Source organism: Ictidomys tridecemlineatus, chromosome 2 (genome assembly GCF_052094955.1).
Source record: "Ictidomys tridecemlineatus isolate mIctTri1 chromosome 2, mIctTri1.hap1, whole genome shotgun sequence".
Taxonomy (NCBI): domain Eukaryota; kingdom Metazoa; phylum Chordata; class Mammalia; order Rodentia; family Sciuridae; genus Ictidomys; species Ictidomys tridecemlineatus.
Genome location: NC_135478.1, coordinates 33,602,093 through 33,619,355, shown reverse-complemented (window position 1 = coordinate 33,619,355; position 17,263 = coordinate 33,602,093). Strand labels below are relative to the sequence as shown.

The window sequence follows — 17,263 nt, the reverse complement described above, 5'->3', positions numbered from 1 at the left end:
GGACAATCATAAGCCTTGGTACTAACATCTTGGGGATTGGAAAGAGGGTCACTGAGGATCTCATGATGAATGCAATTATGTTCCTGGTTTGATTCTGGTACTTCACCTTTGACTTCACCTATTGTTTTGTGCCCCAGAACCTTAAAATTCTGTTTCTGTTTTTCTCACAATAACTATCTAATGTTGTTGTTGTTGTTTTTTCAATCAGGCATAAGAAGAAGAGGTAAATGCTTGCAAATGGTGAGAATGATAAATACCTGATATATTAATTTCACTAATATTCCTCTTTTCAGCCTTCATTGATATTTTATTGGTTCCCCTATTTCCAGAACTTTCTGGGAAAAGCAGGGCTTCTCCTTAGCAGGTCCTGTTTCACTTTCCTGTGTCAGTCACCACTCTTCCAGCCGAGGCTGTGCTTCACTGCTGTTCTTCTCCTTTCCAGTTCTCTCCATCCTTGTAGACTGATTCCTTCATTATTTATTCCTTTGATAAGACAGGGATTTCAAGATGGAACAAAGAAAATCACTTGGATTAAAGTCATCGACTAACAAAAGCTAGAATTTGTTTATTTCAGAATAACATTGGCCAAGTTATCAAGACCATAATGAGTCCTAATGTTGTTCCAATTCTGAATGGAGCAAATTCTGAGAGTGTCAGAAGGGCTAAGCATATGCTCTGCAGAGACGTTTCATTATAAGAGACAGGAATAAAGACTTCAAGGAAAGAGCCTGATTTACCTGCCGAAAATCACATTCAAGATATAGAAGCTCTTTACATTTCTGTGGAAGCCGTTCTTTGTTAAACATGATTTAACAAAGCAATTACTATGTATTTTCATTTAATCTGCATGCATCCAGCATGTTTGGTGCCCAAATGGTATATTTTAACTTAATGAAAAAATGAAAACATTAGATATCTGAATATCTACTCAAACAATGGGTCCAGAAACAGTCACATAGAATCAGGACTAGGTCAATTATACCGTTTTAAAAGTCAAAAATTTACCTGAGTTTAGTGGCACACACCTATAATCCTACTGACTTGGGAGGTTGAAGCAGGAGGATCGTGAGTTCAAAGCTAGCCTCAGCAATAGCAAGATGCTATGCAACTCAGCAAGATCCTGTCTCTAAATAAAATATTTAAAAAGGGCTGGGGATGTGGTTCAATAGTTAAGCACTCCTGGGTTCAATCCCTGGTAGCAAAAAGAAAAAAAAAGTCAAAACTATAAAAACTATTGAAGGCGGAGAAGAACTGAAATTTTCTATTATTAACAAATTAATATAGTTCCATAGCAATTACATTGAAACTAATAAAATATAAACCTATGAAAGAAAAAATTTTCCTTGTAGGTAGGGAGTGTGTGTGTGTGTGTGTGTGTGTGTGTGTGTGTGTGTGAGTGTGTATCCAGTCCTAAGTGTATCATGTGTAACCAGTAACAGCCCTGGCTCTCATCATAAGCAATACTTTGATGTCCTTCCTCACTACTAAAATTAAAGTATAATTTGTTTTTAACTGAGAATCTCAATTAAAAAATGTGACTTCATTCTATATAAGCTATATTTGTACAGATTTGGCCTGTCAAAAATGGAATTGTGGGCTGGCGTTATATCTCAGTGGCAGAGCACTTGCCTAGCATGTGTGAGGCACCAGTTTCGATTCTCAGCACCATGTATTAATAAATAAAATAAAGGTCTATTGGCAACTAAAAAAAAGTATTTTTTTAAAGTGGCATTGTTTCCCTTGACAGAAATATAATAGATTTGCAAAAGGTGTAAATATTGAAAGGTAGTTAACATTAGGATTTCAATTGAGAAAAATAGCTTTCATCACCATATACAGAAATACTTAGTTATTTATCACATTTAATTCTTGCTGAAAATATTATAAATAATCATCAAATTTTAAGAGTTCTTGCTGGTGTTTGGACTTTGTGGCAGGGGTAACCTTGGAAAAGTGGTTCCTTATGTCACATCTGAGAAGGGAAAAAGGTTTAGTCTCAGTGTGCCTATTTTCCTTTTGATTTCTAATTTTGGGAACTTATTTGAAGAACTGGTAGAGTGGGGCTGGGGCTGTGGTTCAATGGCAGAGTGTTTGCCTAGCACATGTGTGGCACTGGGTGTGGTCCTTAGCACCACACAAAAATAAATTAAATATTCTGTCCATCTACAAAAAAAATTTTAAAAATTTTTAAAAGAACTTGTAGTGTATCTGGAAATAATACAAAGTAATTAGTGTATACATGTACATTACTCATGTTTTAACAGCAATACAGATAAAATATGCAAGAAAATATTAGGCTTGGCATACCATAACTTCTCCCTTCAACTGCCCAAATTAAAACTGCAAAGTCAGAGAAGCAAACAGAAAATGCTGCATTTTACATTTCACATTAGGAGTCTTAGAAAAAGAGCAAATTCAATTATTTTACAGCACTATCCAATTATAGAATAATGTGGCATTTAACATCAGGGAGAAGTATGAGCCAGCCAAAGAGAGAGAGAAGGAGTTGCTTCTTACAGTTGATAAACGAATGCTCTTTAAAAATCTCAGAATTTAAACAGAGAACTAGTTTAGGAAAAGTGCAAGAAAGGAAAGGCTCCTATTGAGTCCAATTTAGTGAATACTTAAAAATAAACTGTGGCATATGGTAACATTAAATGATGGTTTTATTAAGAAAGAAGTTCGACACATGTGATTTATACCTTGAATTCTTCTGTAAGGCTTTGGGGAAAAAAATTAAAAAGAATTAGGTTTGCTAACTATGATCAAGGACCATCTGGTAATTAAACAAACGAATGGAAGGAATATTCACCAAGGAAGGATTCCCACCATCCCTGTGGCCTGTTAGGAGATGTTTCCTCTAAAAAGCCCGTGTGACAATATCCAGAATTAGGTAGCAGATGCATGTATATTAGGAGAGAGTTTCAAAGGAAGGCTTTCTCTGTGAAAGATCTCAAGGTTCATCTTGTAAGCATAATGCATCTATATCACAAAAACAAAACATCAACTAAAACCCACTTCATGGAACAAATTTAGCAAATATAGTCAATATCAAATGTCAAATTCTCTATATTTCTGTTGTTAATGCTAATCATTTTTAAGAGGAAAAAACTGACTCTTTAGTGAAAATTACTATTATCCAAGAGAAAACTAAGACACCTTTAAATTAAATGGGTTTTGGATATGTGCATACATTTTCGATCTGAATTTCAAAACAAGACATTCAAATTTGATTAGAACTTCCCTTTGTTTATAATCAGTGTTTAAGTTAATTAACAGTTAATGCATAAAGCAAACCCCAGTTCATGAATCATACATTATATACCCCTAAGGAAAATCTATTTTCTACTGCTGGATTGTTATATCCTTCATTGGCTTTCCATCGCAATTATGACAAAATCCAGATCCCTACCAAAGCTGAGAAGACCCTACTACATTGCCTGTCTTTGCTTATGACATATTTTTACTTAACTGCCCTGTGACAGTCAGAATTCTAAGATGTCCACCAAGATTCTTGTGCAGGGTACAATCTTCCCTTGAATGTGAACAGATACAATCTTCCCTTGAATGTGAACAGAACCCGTGAATATAACAGGATAGTCACACTCTCAAGTAGGTTATGCAGCACAATAAAGATGTGATGACTCTGTTAGGCAGTAGCTATCAATGAATAGTGAGATGCATAAGTGTTCTTTAACTTACTTGAGCGTCTTCTTTAAACTACTTCCAAAGTAGATGAGAAAGCAAAGGATGGTAGTTAATTTGTAATAAATAAATAAACAGAAGCAAGGGAGCTAATTGGAAGTCATTGATGTTAATGTAAAGCTAGGAATTATGGCTATAAGTGTCTCTAATTGTCTGGAAAGGAAGATTCCTTTAGTAGTGCAGGTGCACTAAGGTAACGTCTAACCAGCAACTGACCGTAGTGCCCACATTAACATGAGATTGAGTTGTAGAAGAAGCCCCCCATGTAGGATGGCCACCATGACAGTTCCAGAGAGGACCAAGTAGGTCAAAAACTCCAGTGCCCTATGTGAAGGAGGAGTTGAACACCTGATTGGCAAAGAGTACAGAGGTGGTCCCCAGCTCTCCTGGGAAGCATCAATTGGTAATACATTTGGAGACAGCACTGTCTCCACTGTCTCCTTTGTTCTCTGCTTGGAGACGGCCCACTGTCTCCCTTGAGAGTCCTCTCAGCTTGAGCCTCACTTTGCTTTTACTTTACTTTCTTTTTTTTTTATTGGTTGTTCAAAACATTAAAAAAGCTGTTGACATATCATGTTTCATACATTAGATTCAAGTTGGTTATGAACTCCCATTTTTACCCCAAATACAGATTGCAGAATCACATCTGTTACACATCCACATTTTTACATAATGCCCTATTAGTAACTGTTGTATTCTGCTTATAATAAAGTTCTCTTGTGTTACTTTTGGTGGCTGACTTTACATTTTCTTTTGTTGGAAAACAAGAACTGAGGTGTAGGGCTTCAGCTTCCTGCTTTCCCCTGACAGCTCCATCTTATCTGACTAAAGACAGACTTCCTTTCTGTCCTTAAAGAAGTAGGCCACCATGCCATAAGAGAAGCATGTGACTAGGAACTAAGGCAGCTCCTGGGAGTTAAAGAACCCTGTGACATCCAGCAAAAGACCAGAGCAGTTTTCCTACCAGAGGAACTGAATCCTGCCGAATACCCAGAGGATAGAACCCCAAGCTCTGATAAAAAATACTGCCCAGCAATAATGATTCAGGCCTGACCCTAAGCAGAGGACTTAGGTAAAATAGGATAGAATTTTGACCCAGAGAAAGTGTGAGGTAATAAACATGTGGTTTTTTAAGGCAGGAAGTTTGTGGAAATGTTTAGCAGTAACAGAAAATTAACTCATTTCCCTTCCTTCACACTTCCAACATGGTTAAGTTCATTCCCACTGGCAGAGCTGATTCCTTATGATTCAACCCTGGCTCAAAGACACATCCTTTTCCAAGCTCTGACTGCCAAGCACTTCCGAAGTTCTACCCACGTACATACCCAGTTCATCGCTGAAGCCTGCTTTCTTCATGTCCACACTTATCACCACCAACTAGGATCTGTTTGCTGTTTACATTTTTTAAAATAATTTTTAAGTAGCTCATGAACAAAGTTAAAAACACAAATGATACTAGAAGGCTTAGACCAACAACAATCAATACACTCCTGCCGAGCACACGCACTCCAGGATGAGTGTGTACAAGTCCTGTGGCGCCATCGTCTCTGATATGATCTGCTTTTGGAAATTAATGCAACAATTCCTTTTAGTTTAAAAGAAAGAATGGCACAGACATTTTCAGATAAACAAAAGTGGGAGAATGAGATCTCTACTATAGGTAACACTGAAGTGATCATCCCAAGATTCAGGTAATATGGCCACCGTGCTACAGGTATGTTCTCTTAACCTCCCCAGATTCTCTGCTCAACTCACCTTTCCAGAAATGTTTGTCTTATAGGTCATCTTTTCATGGAAGCACCAAATATTTTCCAATTTCTACCTTCATTTCTTCATTAATACATGAGTTATTTTTAAATGTATCTCATATATATGTGGATTTTCTAGACTGAAATCTAACTTAATTGTACTGTTGCTTCAGAACCTTATATTCCTTGGGAGTTGACTTGTAGAACAGTATAGTTAATTTTTTGTAAATTCCCAAATTTTGCTTAAATAGAGTGAGTGTTTTTGCCAATGTTGAATTCAGAGTTTTATATACTCTGTCTGCTAGGACAATTTTATTGACAGACCCAATGGACTAAATTCTTACTAACTCGTCTATTTGTTGAATCCATTTTTAAAAGATCTTTCTAAAATATCTTCCAGTTGAATATGAATTTATCCTCCTTAGAGTTCTGTCCATTTTTGTGTTATATATCTTGAAGCCATGATATTACCTGCCTAAATATTTTTATCTTCCTACTAAACTGAAGATTTTTATTATTGTAAAATCTCTCTCTTTATATTTATAAATATTATTTTCCTTAAAATATGTTTGTAACACTAAAACCAAATGCAAGGGTACTAGAAAATCCACATATACTTGAAATACATTTTAAAAGAACCATTCTGTTTTTGTTACTATTGCTCTGTAGTATAGTTTAAGGTCTGGTATAGTGATGCCACTTGCTTCACTCTTCCTGCTAAGGATTGCTTTAGCTATTCTGGGTCTCTTATTTTTCCAGATGAATTTCATGATTGCCTTTTCTATTTTTATGAGGAATGCCATTGGGATTTTTATTAGAATTGCATTAAATCTGTATAGTGCTTTTGGAAGTATGGTCATTTTGATAATATTAATTCTGCCTATCCAAGAGCAAGGTGGATCTTTGCATCTTCTAAAGTCTTCTTTGATTTCTTTCTTTAGGGTTCTATAGTTTTCATTGGTTAGATCTTTCACCTCTTTAAGTTGATTCTCAAGTATTTTGGGGGGTAGGGGCTATTGTAAATGGGGAATTTTTTCTCATTTCCCTTTCAGAGGATTTGTCCCTGATATACAGATATGCCTTTGATTTATGGGTGTTGATTTTATATCCTGTTACTTTGATGAGTTCATTTACTAGTTCTAGAAGTTTTCTCAGAATGGCAGCTGATATGAATACAAACAACAATAAGTATTGGCGAGGACTGGGGAAAATGTACACTCATACATTAATGGTGGAACAGCAAATTGGAGCAGCCAATATGGAAAGCAGTATGGAGATTCCTTGGTACACTTGGAATGGAACCACCATTTGACCCAGCTATCCCTCTTCTTGGACTATACTTAAAGGACTTAAAAACAGCATTCTACAGGGACACAGCCACATCAATGTTTATACCAACACAATTCACAATAGCTAAACTATGGAACCAACCTAGATGCCCTTTAGTAGATGAATGGATAAAAAATGTGGCATATATACACAATGAAATATTACTCAGCAATAAAAGAGAATAAAATCATGGCATTTGCAGGTACATGAATGGAGTCAGAGAAAATAATGCTAAGTAAAGTTAGCCAATCCCCACCCCCCAAAATGCAAATGTTTACTCTGATATAAGGAGGCTGATTCATAGTGGGATAAGGAGGGAGAACATGGGAGGAATAGATGAACTCTAGATAGGGCAGAAGGGTGGAAGGGGTAGGGCATTAGCAATGATGGTGAAATGTGATGGGCATCATTATCCAAAGTACATGTATGAAGACACAAATTGGTGTGAAAATTCTTTAAATACAATGAGAGATATGAAAAATTGTGCTCTATATGTGTAATATGAATTGTAATGCATTCCACTCTCATTTATTTTTTTAAAAATCAATAAAACAGTCCACCTGAAAAGAAAAGAATCATTCACTAAAACTCAGTTGCCAGTACAAACATAACTCCTCAGCACAATTGGTGACTCTTTTTTTCTCTAGCTAACTTTAAGATTTTTCCTCTTATTTTTTATTTTCTTCATCTTTTTGTGTTGTTTCTATGTTTATATTTATTTTCATTTGTCCTGCCTAGGTTTAATTGTGCATCTCAAATCAGTACACAAATGTCTTTCATAAATTCTAGACAGTTCCTAGCTACTATACCCTTGAATGTTTCCTCTGACCTTCTTCCCACTTCCTATCTTTCCTACTTTAAGATAACAGTTAATCATCAGTTACAACTTCTTACTGCACTCAACATAACTTACACTCTGTCCAGTATTTCAAGTCTTTCACTCCCTTCTTTATTGTAGTAACTTTTTAAAATTTATCTTCAAGATCATCAGTTCTCTCTTTAGCTATGCTTAATCTTTTTTTAATATTTTTTTGGTTGTCAATGGACCTTTATTTTTTTTTACTTATATGTGGTGCTGAGAATTGAACCCAGTATCTCATACATGCTAGGCAAGCACTCTATCACTGAGCCACAACCCTACCCCGCTATATTTAATCTCAATACAGCTTCAGAGTTCCTAATTTTAGTAACTATTTTTTAAAATTCTTCAATTAGGTTATTTTTTAACTTCACAATGTCATATTTATAGTATCTGCCATTTTTAAGTATTACAAACATAGTAAGCACAGCTATTTTATATTTTATTTGATAATCATAATTGGTAGAGCACTATGGTTTTGTGTCTGCTGCCTAGTCTTTGTGTTTAACCTTGCTCATGTTGTCTTAGGTCTATGTTATAAATGAGGAGGGGGAAAGGCAAAAGGACAGTCATGGTAATCAATGAATGATTGGGGTCAGGAAGATGGGGCTGGTTCAAAAGGAAATAAAATTCTAATACCTCCAGAGCACTTCCCCTCCTCCAACCTGTTGCCAAGGTTACCTGCCTCCAGAGAATTTTTCCTCCCCAAAAGAAGTTGTTGATAAAACACCTGCTAGAGGGCTCCCTTCCTGCCCTTCTGGGCAGACTAGGAGAGGCGCCCCTGGAAGGTTCCTTTCCCATCTTTTGACCATGTAGGCAAGATAAGGAGAAGAGTGGGCATAAGAACAAAGGATAAAAGGGGCAGGGCAACCTGACTCTCTCAGGCACCAAGTTGGATCCTCTCCTCTGTGGAGAAGCCTGTGGCTCGTGTTTTCTCTCTCTCTCTCTCTCTCTCTCTCTCTCTCTCTCTCTCTCTCTCTCTCTCTTCTATTCTTTAAATAAAACTTTTTGCTCTTGCCTCAGCATTTCTTGGGTGATCAGTCTTCAACAACGGGGAACAGGACTCCAACCTGATTCTCAACACTGGTGTCATCTTTGGAGGTCCCACCGAGATAGTCATTGAGGTAAGCTCTTTTGCACGCACTGCACAACTTTCTGAGGTGTGTCTTCCTGTCCCTTTCTTTCTGTAGGACAATAACGGGCACCTGTTGGCTAATTAAATGCAGTGAGTACAAGCCACCATTCTAAAAGATTTGGGTGACAGGACTCATGGCGTAGGTGGCTCCCATCACCTGTCCTGTGGGTCGGGCATGTTGGGTTCTGCCACAGCCATTTCTCACTATCCTACCCAGGCTCTCAGTGCATTTGGCATGAGTATACAGTGTCTAATCCTGGTATGCTTTTGGATGCATGGAAACAGACAGGGGTTGGAACAACTTAGAGGTTCAGGCTGGGGCCACTCCCCAGTGAACCTCAAAGGTTTTTCCCTTAACTCCTCTCCTGACAGCCCTTATGTGAACTCATGTGGCAACTGGTCAGTCAAGTGGCACTGAGCAAAAGCCTGAATAACACATGTACCTCCAAATGAGCTGTGCTGCATTCTCCTGCACTCCCTCCTGAGCACTCCCCTCCTTTGGCAGATTCAGATTCTAGCTGTTCAGACTCTAGCTGTTCAGATTCTAGCATTGAGACAAAGACATGGAATGGTTCCTAAGAAAACGCCTGGGTTCCCTTTGTTTGCATATTAAGGCTTTACAAAACTGTAGGTATTCTCCCCATTGCTGTGTCTGTGCTCCTCTGTGCTCTGCCACCTTGTTTAATTGCCAATTGAAGACTTATTTCCACAGCCCTCCAAAGATTCCTTCAGTCCACTATGAGTATAAACTCTTTATCCCAACCTTTACCCCTAGTGTTCTTCTGCTGCCAAACATGGTCTCCATGCCAACTCTTGATATGATAGAGAATCATGGCCATCAGAGGGAAATCTATATTTTAGTACCATTCTATAGCTGTTCTGTAAAAAGGAAGGAAATAGTCCAAGGTTCTATATGGAGGCCTAAGGACTTCTCAGACTTTGTTTTTTTTTTTTTTTTTTTTTTTTTTAAAAAAGACACAAACAGCACCAAAAATGTAACTTAGACTCAGCTATGATCCTCCATTCTAACTGAGGCCCAATCCTCTGCCCCCAAAGTTCATTAACTAATGGAGCCTCAACACAGACAGATCAAGATTCATTACAAAAAGGGGTCCCATGTTCTCCCAGGGATTATAAGTCACATGGTAAGCATGGATAATATGGAGGGTTGGATCTTTTTCATAGCCACCCATAAAAAAGCACAAAGATTATGACCACGCTGCTAAGGCAGCAGTTAAATCCAGAGGTCACCCATGGAAGGAGAAATAAACTGCTGCCTGCCAGAGGCTCCAGGATCTAGAGGCTTGAGCATCTGGGATAATTTCCCTCTCCAAAGTAACAGTACTCAGTACAGGTATCTATGGATTCTTATCTCCTTCATTTGTTCCTTTCATGTTCTTCAGAGGGGAGCCTTTTCCTCACATATTGATGGGAGATGATGTCTCATAATTTTCTGCATCCAAACCTTGTCTGATTACCAACTCGGGAAATGAAAATGAAAGGTTAAAATTCCCTATGCATGAAGTTTTGCTCAAAACAGTAGCTTCCCTTACTTCTTAGCTTCTGTCTCTCCAAGGCATGCATTTGAAATGTAAATTACAGAGGTTTACAGGGCTTACAGAGCTTTCAAGACTTACAAGGCTTGGAGAGAACCAGTTGAGACTAAAGTGGGAGGGAGGGGAGTGTCACTTTTAAATTCAAGCCACTTGGGGGACCTCAATGGCTGAGTATCTTATCTGCTTTTGCACTTTACCACCCTGCTTTCTTGTTTTGGGTACTGGGCATTGAACTCAGGGGCACTGGACCACTGAGCCACATTCCCAGCCCTATTTTGTATTTATTTAGAGACAAGTCTCACTGAGTTGCTTAGTGCTTTGCCTTTGCTGAGCCTGGCTTTGAACTCTTGATCCTCCTGCTCAGCCTCCTGAGCCACTGGGATTACAGGCATGCACTACCATGCCTGGCTCTACCCTGCTTTCTTACCAAGTTCCTCTCTAATGTTACAGCACAGGAAGGAAAAATGGAATGATCTCATATGAGCAAATCTTCTTTTCTTTGAGAATCTTTACCTAAGAACTTCAGGGCTCTCATATTTTTAAAATATCTGAACTGTCTCTCATCTGAGCTAAAAAGTGAATTCTGATATGATAAAGATGTTCTGCATGCTCCTTTTCTAGAGTGATTTTGGCCATGTCATCTTCTTTAGTACTCTTTTTATAAATTGTATTTTTGAACTCATGGTTTTATGGTGAATTCATATTTAATACTGCATGCCTAAATTAAAATATTTTTCTGATCATCCTATTTTATTAAACTATAGAGGTTTTTGCACTGTTTTGATCATTGGCCAATTTTCAAGGGTTAACTCTCAAACACATTCGAAAATCTCCTTCATAAAAGCCTAAAAAGGGAATAGACATGATGATGTTGAGAATAAATCTGATGACTATCTATTGAACTTTTGATGAAATATGAATAGTCTACCATGACTGTCAGATATTACATGTAGCTTTTCCAACTGTACAGGCCTGCCCTATATTTAAGTCATAATGTAAAAGTCTAATAGGCTCTATTTTAATTTCTAACTTTCTACTAGTTCAATCTAATAGAGGCTTTAATAAATATCTATAGCATTGCCTCTACATGTGGAGAGCTGCCTACAAATGGCTACCAGATCTTTGTTTCCCATCTGTTTATGTATATGCACATACCTTTATATTGTGTTGTTGTGTCTACATATGTGCATGAGTCCATGTATCATGGATATAGTATCAAAACTGACATGTAGCTAGATGAGCACTAATAAATTAAAATTTTTTATTTGTTCTTTTTAGTTATACATGACAATAGAGTGTATTTTGACATATGTACATACATAGAGTATAACTCCCCATTCTTGTGGTTGTACCTGATGTGGAGTGACACTGGTTGTGTACCAATATGTGATCATAAATTAAAATTTAAATGAGAAATGGATCCAAATACCTTTTAGTTCATGTGACTTAAAAAAATGTTCAATTTAAAGACAGATGAGAATAAAGATGTCTTTAAAATTACTCACAAGTTTTTTTTCTAGGTTGCTTTCTATAAAATGTTTAGAATGTAATATTCATTGCTTGTAGGATTTTTCTTCAACAGAGAAGAGATAGCTAGTACTGTTAACTACAAATGCCTGATATCTTGATTTTTTACAATTAAAAATGAGTAAATTAGACTTAACATCAATGGGATTAATCATAACTATGTTTGTTAGAGGAGACACTTGATTAATTTCCAAAGTTAGAGTGCTAAACCATCAACTGCTAAATATAAAATCAAGTACTCTTGACTTCTTGAATTCTATAAGGTAATATATATAAATATTATGTGTGTTTTCCTAAATGGGTAAATGAAAAAAGATTTGCGATATATTTGTGTCTGTGTCTTCATTAAAACAAAGTTACTAAGAGTTAAGATTCTATCAGGTATAATTTATACACAAAGAGTATAAGACATTCCAGTTGGGTTTCAATTAAAGCACTATAAAATAAAGTATTTCATCTTATTAAAATGGTATAATTTGTCTCAATTCATAAACCTTATAAAGATTGTTTCAGAATGTGAATTTAAACAGGGTTAACAGAAAAGAGATATAAAAAGCTTCTAGATATGAAAATATGTTTTGTTATAGAAAGAAGAAAGAAAAATAAATGTTTCTGGATGAGAAAGTCTTTGTGTGATAAAGTAAAAGTTATGAAATGTCTAAGTTACAGAAGGTATGTGGAGGGTAAATATAAAAAAGTTTTGGTGGAACTAAATTGGTTATATATAAGCAGAACAATCAGTCAAAACTATTTAAGGCTTTTCTCAAGGACAAATATTAATGTACTGATACATACCAAAGTTTAATCTATGTGTTGAAGTAACAAGGATTTCTTAAAGCATTACTCTTCTCTTATCTGTCAATATAATCTCTTATGTCTGTTATGTGTTATTATTTAGAGAAACTAGTCTTAAAGGAATCAGGCTTTGTACAACTCTTGTTAAATAACAACTGTTATTTTAGAGTAGTACACTGCATTACAGATGCTGAATGTTTTTTTACAAGCTAAACTTGCTTAATATAAGAACATCAGTGTAACTGTGGTACTGTTACTGGCTTCCTTACATAGTAGATGCATTCATATCTTCTAAGCATACAATTCTTTAAAGTATAAGGTTTAGAACATTTTACCAAGATGGTGTTCTTCAAACTAAAGTTTCAAGTAAAGGTTTGGGATTATAAAAATAATGTTTCTTGGTTCATAGCTATTATACAAATTCAATGTTTTGATTCTCATTAATTTCAGTTCACATTTTTCTTGTAAACTTTGTAACTGTTATCTGATAGTGCCTTAGAGAAGTACAATTTCTAATTTAACAACCTAAGTTGAGATAATAGACCATCACCTACAGGACAGACAAGATGTAAGGCTGATTTCCAGTATTAATACTGAACACAATTAAATAAAAGGTGTAACTTCTACTCAATTAAATAGAAGATATAAAATAACTATAAAGTTATAGATATTAAAGGTAAAACCTGTTACTCTTACTTTAAGACTGGTAAAACTGTCTTGATGGATGTTTAAGACCAAAACTTGGAGATTAAAATTAAGGAAGTAAAAGGGCCAAGAAAGAAAAAGTAGCAAATATTTAGATCTTGTCCTCTGAGGTCAGCTCAAACTCAGGGAAGAAGGGGACTTCTCTAAGGGCTTTACAACTCTGGGCCACATAACTTCCTTATCAGGGGGGATCAATGAGACCCTGGAAAACAGGAAGCTATCCACTGCACATGCTGCAAAGAGGAGGGTCATTAAAGAGGAAGATGTCCCTGACATTTCTAAGGGAAGCCATGTGATCAAAAAGACACTGACTCAACCTGGAAGATGTCACTAAAGGAGCTAAGAGGCTGCTCTGAAGCTCCCAGGAGTAACCTCCTAAAGGAACTCAGCTGACTCTTAACGATATATAGGAACAAGGTCAATTTGACCAGCTTGGTCTTAAATACCTAGCAAAACAAGTTATAACCAAAATGTAGCCATACCTGGACATTTAAAGAAAAAGAGAATAGTTTTTTTTTTTTTTTGATGTAACTTAAAATGTATACTTGTGTTAGCCCCATTGAGAGTGAGCAAGACAGGTGGCTACAAAAGAGGGATTCTTAAACAGGAGTGCCTGATAACTATCAAAAAACTATCAGAGTCAGGATTTTTTAGCCAATTTAGGGCCTACAAATCTTCTTAACCTTCTACATAGACAGACTTGATCTGTTTATGATTATCTAGCTTTAAATAACAGAAATAAAAGGATCTCTACTAAATACAGAGGTTATACCACAAAAGGTATATTATTAAAATCATATGACATTATTTATCTTAGCTACATCTTATGAGGGCATCTGTGACATTATAAAAACTAGGTGTTGTGTTTACATTCTTTCACTCTGGCAATGTAACTAATATTCATAAAGATTTACATTCCCAAATAGAGGCCATGTCCTCACTGGCCTTGTTATGGGAATAATTTCTTAGCTCTCCTGGTGAGAGATTTTTGGTTTCTATCATCATCATAATATTCATTACAATGATCCAGATACTGAGACATTTATTTTTATTAATCTTATTTCAATACTCATGTTGTTTTGTTTCTCTCATAGAAGTATCCACCGCTCAGATTACTTTACAACCTGTTCTTTCTGAACCAGACTTTTACCATAGACCCCTTAACTGGCCCAAAACATTACTAAAAAGGAAACTCAAACTGTTTGCCCATAGCATCCCCTCCCAGGTCAAAGCAGCCAGAGCGGTCATCATCCATTTTCCCTTATAGCAATAAGGGTTCCCTTCTCAGAGAGAGAATTGAGGCCAGGGGGGCAAAAGAATAGTCAGTGTAGGTAGTAAATGATTGAGTTAGGAAGATGAGTGCTGATTCAAAAGGAAATAAAATGCTAATACCTCTAGAGCATTTTCCTTCCTTCAACATGTTGCCAAGGTTATGTGTCTCCAGGGAATTGTTCCTTCCAACAAGTTGTTAATGAAGAAACTCTTGGGTGACTCCTTTCCTGCCACTGTGAAAAGACATGGAGAGGCACCCTTAGAAGGCTCCTTTCCCATCTTTTAGGCATGTAGGCGAGATAAGTGGAAGAGAGAGCATGAGAAGAAAGGATAAAAGGGGCAAGCCCCCCCCCCACTCCCTTGGGCACCAACTTGGACCCCCTCTGGGAAGAGTCTGTCTCCCTCTTTCTCTGTTGTATACTTTAAATACTGATTTTTGCTCTTGCTTCAGTGTTTCTTGGGTGTATAATCTTCAATACTGGGAGAATGGGACTCAAAGCTGATTTTCAACACGGTATCATAACTTCTTTATTACTTTTTGCATATCTTATTAAATAACATCTTTAGAAATAATTTTAGACGTGAGTTATTTCTTCTTTTCTTGTAGGGGGAATTTCTGTTACCTGTTTCTAAGAACTTGAGGCTGTAGCAATCCAGGACCAAGGGTTATTGTTGACCACCTAGATAACTTGCTTGAGTACAGTCCACATACCCACTTCCACACTGAAGTTCTCTTAGGTCTCAGACCAGAGCAAAGCTCTGCTACCAATGGCAAGTGTCCACAGATGACATTAGGAAAAAAGCACGTCTTTGGAACACCCACCTTGGAATCAGGGACATAAAATGTGTTTGTTTGACCATAAAACCATAGGACTTTGGTCTCTGTACTATTTGCTTAAATTAAAATGGCTTTGTCTCTTATATCCTTCTGAAGGATTGGTAATGAACCCATGATGAGGCATTTCTGATTTGCCTCTTGGGACTTAATCATATCTCTATTCTAGCCCTAGTAACTTTTCACTATCTTATTGAGTCTCAGTGCTTTTTGAAGATGATTTTTCTTTTACCCAGCTGATTCAAGCAAAGAGTTGAACTAAAACAACTAGCAATATTTCTTTTTATTTTTATAGAGCTTAAATTTCCTGTTATAGATACTATTGCTCTCTGAATTTCTCATTTTATATAAGTGATCATTTTATAGATTAATAACCATTCATACAGGTCACTGAACAACAGGCCCAGAGTAATGATACTGCATTCCAGCTACTTACCCTGAGCTAAAAATGCCTCTTATGAAAGGACGGAAGAAATGCATGTTATTGTCTTTTTCTTCGTCTCAGTCTCTCTTCCACCCTCAAGATAGCTGATATGCTTGATGGATATCATTAATATATCACTTCTTCCCTATAATTCCCATTATGTCTTTCATTCTTTACCATTTTTTTTCCATTGTTACAGAATTTGAAAGATGTATGTAAATGAAATCTTGCCTACAATAGACATTATCTCAGAAAGATAAAATCTAGAATCACAATTTCAGGGAATTTGGGGGGGGGGGTTGGCATTGTTTCAAAGATGAGTTCACTGCAGACCAAACTTCCAAAAGGACATACAACTACTTACTAGTGGAAATGAAACTAGAACCCAGGCCTCACAGGGCACATCAGAATTATTCAAACCCTTCTAAAATTCTACCCACATGACACTAAAGCAGACAGTTGAAAACTGAGAGTGCTCTATCAACCAGTACTTTTGTCTGTACCATATGTAAACAAAGTGGCTGTGAGTTGCAATGCCATCTGTCACAGACGGTACCTGTGAAGTCTGGTTGTTTCTTCTAGTCAGACAATTGGTGGTGGGAATTACAACTTTCTACCTCTCATTCTGTTACTAAGGAATGCATACGAAACTCTATGACATAAACCTATTACAAACTCAGAGTCCTATTATAGCTACTTTGTCCATTATCTTCAACCTCATATAAAAAAATATCAACATCTGCTTCAACTTCAGCTTTCTCAGTTCTGGAATTTCCAGCAGACTCACCAGATTGTAGAAGTGGAAGACATTTTAGAAATCCTTTCCTTCCATATTGATAGAAGAAGAAATAGGAGCATACAGAGGTCATGAGACTGCATGAGATGTCACATGATTTACAGGAGATCATTGACTAGGATAAAGATGCTTTGATTCATACTCCAAGACCTTTTACCATTGCTGGGAGAGGGAAAAAAGTGGAGAGGAGCTAGTTATTTCTTCTGTTTTTAATTCATGTATTCATGTGCCAGTCCTTCCAAAGGCAATAACTCTAATCAGGAGTGCTCACAACACACACACACACACACACACACACACACACATACACACACACACCATTCATTTTATTCAATCATTGGGCAAGAGGCATGTGCTGTTATAGGTGATGGGGATATAAATATCCTCCCTTTATGGAATCTGAATTTAATAAGTAGTGATAGTAAAACGGGTGGAGTCAGATAGTCTAAAGAAAGTAATTAAATAAGCCAAATATGTTCACATAGTGTTATGTCTTAAGAAGAATATAAGAGAATGAAAGTGAGGCAGTGACCTGCGGATTAATTAAAGGTCTTTCTGAGTCTTAGACTCTTGCACT

At 36.6% G+C, this 17,263-nt stretch overlaps 1 long non-coding RNA gene across 1 annotated transcript; it reads right to left on the bottom strand.

Annotated features, from left to right (window-relative positions):
• Positions 1-286: 286 nt before the first annotated feature.
• LOC144369781 (uncharacterized) lies at positions 287-16,845 on the bottom strand. The gene is made up of 3 exons (XR_013429546.1): positions 16,678-16,845; positions 14,752-14,864; positions 287-483 (listed from the first exon to the last, which is right to left on the bottom strand). It is a non-coding gene; the product is annotated as an uncharacterized LOC144369781 (long non-coding RNA).
• Positions 16,846-17,263: the final 418 nt, after the last annotated feature.